The sequence below is a fragment of the Nicotiana sylvestris genome, chromosome 11 (assembly GCF_000393655.2).
Source record: "Nicotiana sylvestris chromosome 11, ASM39365v2, whole genome shotgun sequence".
Classification (NCBI taxonomy): Eukaryota; Viridiplantae; Streptophyta; class Magnoliopsida; order Solanales; family Solanaceae; genus Nicotiana; species Nicotiana sylvestris.
In genome coordinates this window covers 153,152,766-153,159,754 of record NC_091067.1, presented here as the reverse complement: position 1 = coordinate 153,159,754, position 6,989 = coordinate 153,152,766, and positions in this window count along the sequence as shown.

Here is a 6,989-nt window from a genome sequence, read left to right as displayed (position 1 = left end):
AATCGAGATTGAAAAACCCGAATTTTATTGGTTTGGTTTGATCTTTAGATTTAATAACCCGATACAAATTGATTTGGTTTGGTAATTAGAAAATCCGAACCAACCCGACCTATGTACACCCCTAATTAGAATATAGTAATACCGTAAAGATTTTTTTTTACTATTTGGCATGAAGCACCTATGTTTAAGCGTCAGTCAATTGAAATAGTTAACAAGAGATTTGGAGGTATAATAAACATTGATGAATCGTTTAATGAAAAAGTAGTGAGATTTGGAGGTAATTTGCATCATCAAGTGTTATGAGTAGTTCCAAAATCGACGAGAGTGGAGACTGTAAATAGATGTTTGGTAAGTCATACTTCTAACATCAAATAAAAAAGATTCAGCCAACAATATATAAAAGAGCTAGAATAGATCCATCATTCATGATAAATAGAAGAGTGTATAATAAGAGTTTTGGTATCCTTCCAAAATAATTAATTGTCAATTCCAGCAGTTATGATAGTGCTAGATTTTTTTAATAATATCCATCAACAACAACAACAACATCCCAGTATAATCTCACTAGTGGGATCTGGGGAGGGTAATATATACGTAAATCTTACCCCTACCCCGAGGAGTTTAGAGGCTGTTTCCATGAGACCCTCGGCTCAAGAAAGCGACAAGAGACGATATATTAGTACTATCAATAGATCATAATAAAATAACATAACATAACATAAAATAAAATAACAGCAATATAAGAAATATAGGAAATACGAAAAAGATGGAAGATATAATATCCATCATTATATAAAAATGTAAGTTCTCCAAAATATATTATGGCAACAACTATAATAACTAGCAAAAATAAATATGTCAATCAATTAGATGAAATGTCAATTGTCAAATTATTCGGTGATAAGTAAAATCCTTCTTATTTTGACTCCGTAAAAGATGATAGTAATACATACCAAAATATTTTAACACAAAGTAGCTTTTCACCACACATGTTTATTGTCATGTTATTTATATATTTATTATATATTTAAAAGTTAAAAGCTTGTTCTCATTCCTATAGTAAAAAACTACAACAAAGCACAAGTTCTTTTAACTCAATCCGTAAATGAATGCACACCAAAGTTTTTCTTACTCACTTTGTTTAACAGTGATTGTAATGGTTAACAATGTTTATTATTAGTAGTGTCTATTGTACTGTACTTATTTATAGTTGGGTTGTTACGTATGAAACACGTATATAGAAACTAGTTATATAAAGCAGGGCAATACAAATCTGACGTGGCATCTCTCAAATGCCAGGGTTTCTATTCATTTCTTTTCTTAGAGTTTTGCCTTTTTTTATTGAAGAAAAAATAAATTCTGCAGTTGTAACCGATGGAATTTACAAGGCAAATAACCCCAACAGTCGCTTTTCCTTACATTCCTTTATGATAGTCCCTCACTCTTAATTATCATACTTGCTTTCTCTTCATCCTCTATTTTATAGTATTCTTCGTCTTTCCCAATTGCGTAGTTTCTCTCAATCTCAAGGTAAATCTCTTCTTTATGATTTTGGAACATATCATGTTTAGTTTTGTTTTCTCTGTGTTCTGCCTATAAGATGATTAGGTATTTCCAATTCCCAATTTTAATATTAAAGATTTTGTCTTTTTGTTATTCAACTTCTGTAATATTTCACAAAATCTATATCAGTTGCTTTTGATTCTTTTATATTGGACCTTTTGGTTTCCATTATCTCCACTATTCTTTCTACATAAATTTTGTGGTGGTTGATTAGTGCTAATTAATATTTGGATCTTTTATATTACCTGTCATGCTATATTTGATTGTTCCTACTGTCTTTTACCATCTATTATGCGGAGATTTAATTTTTTGGGGGCTATTTTTTTCACTTTGTTCGGTTGAAAATTAAAATTTATCTTGAACTTGGAGTTCTAAGATGTCAGAGACAAGCCTAAGGCTTTGAAGACAGTCTCTACAGTTTCAGGTATTGAAATGGTTAAAATTTCCTTTGTTATTCACCAATCAAGATTTCATTCTTAATTGATAAAAAAGGTTAATGCTTCAGCTGCAATTTTGCTGGTTTTCTTTTCTTTTCTTTTTTTTCATATGAATTTGTGAAAATTTTAGTTATAGCATCATCATTATCATTGATAATTTATTATTCAAATCCTCCCGTTGTCCCCATTTAGCTATCCTTGAAGCATTTTTCGTTATTAACCTACCATATATCATCTATATTTTGTTAACCTTGAATATAGTCAATCCGGAACATTGATTGATTGAATGGTATATTTTACTCCTTACGTAGTTTGCTAATCAATTTTTTATAAAATATTCTGTGAATTTGAGGTCATTTGTTAGTTTTATGTGAAATTGAAGCCACAGTTAGTTTTCGACCTCCAGGCAATAGAGTTTGCAGAAGCGCCCGAGGAGAAGTAAAGAATTAGATATCGACACGTTTTCTCGAGAGTTTGTTTTCATTCTCAAGTTTCTTTTTACTATGCTATATAACCGCTCAATCTAGAGTAGTTATTATTTTTCTCAACTTGACATTTTGGCTTTCATCACTTTCAATGATCATATTTAGAGGCTAATGCTGGAACAAATAAAGTTGGCAGCAATTGTGTGGGAACCCCTTTGCTGAAGGGGTTGAGTTTGAGAATAGGAAGAAATCACCACTAGATATTTAAGGATCAACTATAGTTAGTTGTCTTGCGATTAGTTTGTTGCCTGTTACATTGAGTCATCGAGGTATATCAACGTCTTATAACTTGTGTTTGTGATATTTGACATAATTTAGTTTGCTAAGTATTGAAAGAAGCCAACATTAGTTAGTCTATTCTTTTATGGAAAGAAGATAGAAGCTCATATATCTTTTATACACAAAAGAACTGGTAAGCTTGACAATAAGGGAGCGAGAATCATGTTTACCCTTTGAGATGAAAATAGAGATGAAGGAGCGCAGTTGATGCTTGCAAGGTCATAAATGTTTTTATATGGTCGACAATAGGATTTACACAAAATTAAGTTTGGTTTCTTCTCTTTTTTAAAGTCTATTTGTAACCCGATAGAGCTATCTTTTAAGAATTAGTGAAGTTCTGTCAAATGATTGTCATCTTTTTACTTTTATGATTTTCACAAACTCAAGTACAATAGTTTTGATTCTGTTACTTATTTGGGGTCTATATTTAACTGATTTTTTTAATGTTATGTGATACTTGATGGTTTTTATTCCTTAATTAACTCGTGTGTAATTATCTTTAATTAATGTTGTAGTTACTCGAATGAATGTGTGCATCATCAAAGAATATTATGTTAAATGGTAGCATAATACATTAAATAACTTTTCAACCGCTTATTTAGTTTCCTCTGGTAAAACTTACTACAAGGAAAATCTATGCAGTCCGATTTTTCTAAAACCCAAGTATTTGAAAAACACTGCTTTTTTCTCTAATTTACAGAAGCAGAAGACAACACTGAGAGAAGTGTATAAGAACAAGTACTTGCCCCTTGACCTCCATCAGGACACCATCAGATGTTTTACCAAACATCAGGCATCTTTGAAGACATAAAGGGAGAAGAAGAAAGAGATATGCCATTAAGGTTTAAAATTAAAATTGATCCAACTTATAATTTGTGATGTTAGCACTTGCAGGGGAAAGCTGAGGATCATATTTTGTCAATCTGCAATGCAATATTTTGTACTACTACTATTAATGCATTATAAAGTTGGAGATAAAAAAAATTAATAATATTCCAACTGCAAAGAGTGTTATAAACAAAAGGTTAAAGGTAGGAACTGAGTTTTTAATCAAATCACCAGGTGCAATACCGAGTGTTGGGTAAATTCTTACCAAGAATTAGGTAATATAATAAACGGAAAAGGGTAAAAAATGCCCCTGAACTATTGAAAAAGGTTTAAAAATACCCTCCATTCACCTATTGGACTAAAAATATCTCTCCCTCCACCGTTTTGGTTCACTTATGCCCTTTGATCGTTAGGTCAGTGCTGAATTAAAAATAATAATTATTTAAAGTCCACGTTGCAACTTCTTATTAGCCAAAGTTAAAACATCTAACACGTTAGAAAGACTTACCCATATCTACCAGTTTTTCGTACTAACCCGCTTCAAATACTAACCCGACCCAAACAAAAAATTCAACTAAAAAAAAGAGGCCCCAAAATCTACCAAAACCGACATAGAAAGTTATATGACTCCAAAATCTACAAAGTATATCACTACCAACTCATCGCTACATCAAGTGAGCTCCAAGAAGATTGATATTTTTCTCCAAGTATTCCAAAAAGGTTAAGATCCAGCTCCTCAATGATTGGAAATGCAGAATATCCGGAAGCACCTACTTGGAAACCTACTCATATAAGTTCTTTACTAGCACCGTGTCGTTAGAAATACAACGCGATACGTTGAAAATATATTGAAATATATTAACAGAAAATCAAGTTGCTCATCCCCAAACTCCGTCGTCTTTGTTCAAGAACAAACCCTAATTTTCGGCGAATCCACCGTCGAGCAAAAACCCTCGCGAATGAAGACAAATCGTTCTTAAATGAAAGCAGGAACATCATCATTGGACGAGAAGAAAAATAGTGTACATATAAATTGCCGTCGCTGCCTTCTTTGTTATCCCCTAAGAATTACGATCACATGATTTGCCATTGAGATTCGATCACTATCTTGGAAAATAGGTATTACAAAGATGCTGGAGCAAAACCATTATGGCCAATGTCAAGTGGTCATCATAATTCCCATAGCTGTTAGCGTGTGAGATAGGGGAAGTTCTCTGTGGAGTGAACAAAGAGGGGTTTTGGGGCGGAGAGGTGATGTGAGTATCGTGTTTTCAGGGAATGGGGGAAGAGAATGACATGCATCAAAGTAGAGGGAGAAAAGAAATAGTGTATTTAGTGGCTTAAAGATAGGAGGTAACCAAAATTAGATATTTTGCTATAAATATTAAAAGGTATCTATAGAATATAATTTTTTAAAATGGTATTTATTTAAAATAAATAAGGTGCTAACCTTTGCTATAGGAGGTAAAAATTCCTTATATTAATCCAATCTTCTAATATACGATTAATAATACTTTATTTATTTGTTTCATTAATAGTCTTAAGATTAATTTTTTGTAAATTTAAGGAGTATTAATTTGAGTTTTTTATTTTTTAGTAGTCCTTTAAATATTTCATACATAGATAATATTTTTTAATATGCTTCAGAGGTATAAATTATACAGAAGTATATGTTCTAACTAAACCAAAGTTATGAATTAACTTATGAGTTAAGCCAAATATGTATTGTTTATAAAAATTTCACTAATATCTTTTATAATCGCGTAAAGCGTGACAAATTCACTAGTTAGATTTATAATTATGCTTAGATACGTAAAAGAATTTTAATATTTACATATTATTAGATCTTAAATGCTCAAATGTTTCATCAAAAAAATGTCCTCTGGTGTACCGAATATATACTACAGTGAAAATTAGCTTTTACATTTATGTAGTTTAACCAAATGTAATGTTACTTATATTTAGCTGTAGATTTTCATTCCATGTCCACTAAATTTACTTATAGTGTAGAAAAAGCAATTTATGGAAGTAATTATATACGATGTAGGTACAACAAGTTCAAGAGAAAAAAAAAATGGGTAGTCGGGTAATTGGTTTGGGATGGATAGGTAGGAATTGTAATTAATTTTTAAATGGGCAAAAACGTGTAATTAATTTGAGTCTAATAGGTATATTGTGTAGTTTCCCCTAAAATGGATTCAAAGACTAGCCAATTTTAAACTTCAGTACACAATATCCTTAAGTTGAAACCTCAAGTTTCATACTTTACATCATGTCCTAAAGTTTTAAAATTGTGTTCAGAAATTTGAATGTTATATCCTGAATTTTAAATTAGCAGTTCGAAAATTTAGGATACTTGGTTCTGAATTTCAAATTAACAATTTAGAAATCCAGGGCACTTAATTCTGAATTTTAAATAAGCCGATTTAAAATTTAGGACACTAAATCTTAAATTTCAAATTAGCAGTTTAAAAATGAAGGATATTTAATCCTGAAATGAGAACGAACATTTATGTGATAGTTTCCCTTTGAAAATTATGTTCAAGTACAAAAGTCGTTGAATGAGTATTCAACGCACCTTAAAGTTATTTCTTATTGCTTTGGACTCTTTCCATTTTGCAATAACTAGGTAAACAAGTAAACTAACCAAAATTGGAAACATCTTAATTAGATTGTGGTAATGAGATTATTAATGAAAGTATTTTTTATAGGAAAAATGACATTGTATAGCCACTATAAAAATAATAGCCGAAAAAATATATAAATTTTTTTATACATTTTGTATATATATACATTTTTTATACATTTTTTATACATTTTTTCTGCTAGTTACCATATGATGATAAAAAAATCATGCTAGATACGAATTCCATATCTAGCGTCTCTCTCTCTCTTATTTAACGTCTCTTTGCTCCCTAAGCTCTATTTCACCGGCGGCAACCCCAGGTAAGCTCCCCCTCCCCCCACCCACCAGAGTAAGCTCCCCCCTCCTCTACCCCTACCCCATCTTTGTCTTCTTTTCCTCTCTTTCTCTCTCCTATTTTCTTCTTCTTCTTCTTGTTTTGCTTTCTAGATTATCCCAACCCTCCACCATCCATCATCTCCATTTCCCTAATTTGAATATCATGTTCATTCTTTTGTTTGTTGTTATTTGCATTATTGTCGATTTATTTTTCTGACTTTATTGTTTTTTTGGAGTTCTTCTTTTGACTGTTTTATTTATTTATTTATTTATTATTTAATTTTAAAAAAATCAAAAATCAATTTAAGGTTTTATTATAATCTTTTTGCTCTCCTTTGCTATGGGTGGGGCCTCACTAATGGTAGTGGTGACAACTCTTCCTTTGTTTGTCTTCGTGGTATTTTGTGTGTATTTCAGATTATGGGTTGTGGCTAT